Here is a 1,157-nt window from a genome sequence, read left to right as displayed (position 1 = left end):
ATATATATATATAATAGAATATTAATGAGACATAAGAAACGATTAAATACTGACATTTGTGACAACATGGACAGGCCTTAAGAATATCATGCTAAGTGAAATAAGTCAGACAGAGAACATTTGAAACATTGATTTCACTTATATGTGGGTTATTAAAAAAGGAGAGAGAACTCATGGTCATGGACAACAGTGCAGTGATTGTGGATGGGAAGGGAGTGGGTGGATTTGGAAGAGCACAGAAGGGGAATAAATGGTGATGGGAAAAAAATAATAAAAATTTCTGTATACTTATGTTGATATTCAAAACCTCTCTAGGTGTATTTCCTTGCATCCATGCAGTCTAGCTTTACCACAGAGAATGAAGAAGATTAGATAGATAGGTGATAGATAGATAGATAGATAGTTAGATAATGGATAAATAGATAGATAATAGATAAATAGATATGAATGGATATGGGTAGCTAGATGGATGGATGGATATAGAGATATAGAGATGTATTTATGTATAAATTTACATAGTTGTATTTTAATAAAAGATTGTTTATTAGAAAGTATATGATTTTCTATGGTTCTCTTTCCCCACTTTGTGGGCATAAGAGAAAAATATAAACATGGCTTAACCCAGAAAAATGTAACTAAACGGGGAGCATTTGTAGCCACTGCCCGTTGAGTAGGAAATGGACAAGGAAGAGCCATGGCCACCGTGGAGCAGGCTCCCATGTCCACTGGACAGGAAGTCACCTTGTGGGTGCCCCACATCCCAGAGACAGAGAGCCAAGGCCCTGGGGTCACACTGCCGGGTCCACACCCATCGTCTGCCTGGTGAACGCTGTGACCTTGGACAGGTGTGCCTGACCTTCCGTCCCCTCAGCTTCCTGGTGTGTGAGGAGGGACCCCCAATTTTTTTTTTTTTTGGCTAGCTTTGTGGAACTGGTTTACACCAGTATCTCCTATACTCTGAGTTTTGCAATTTATCTTTATCCCTTGGATGCTCATGGTTTTGCTCTTTAAATTCAATTGCTACTTTGTAGGAAGACTTCTCCAATGACAAGGTCATAATGTAACTTTGGAAACAAGTCTGCTGACAGTGATGCTGTCACACCCCCGGTGGTTGTTAACAACCCCGCCCTCCTCGAGGCGTGTGGAATGCATACTGA

The sequence above is a fragment of the Myotis davidii genome, unplaced genomic scaffold, assembly GCF_000327345.1.
Source record: "Myotis davidii unplaced genomic scaffold, ASM32734v1 scaffold2403, whole genome shotgun sequence".
NCBI lineage: Eukaryota > Metazoa > Chordata > Mammalia > Chiroptera > Vespertilionidae > Myotis > Myotis davidii.
This window is presented reverse-complemented; position numbering follows the sequence as displayed.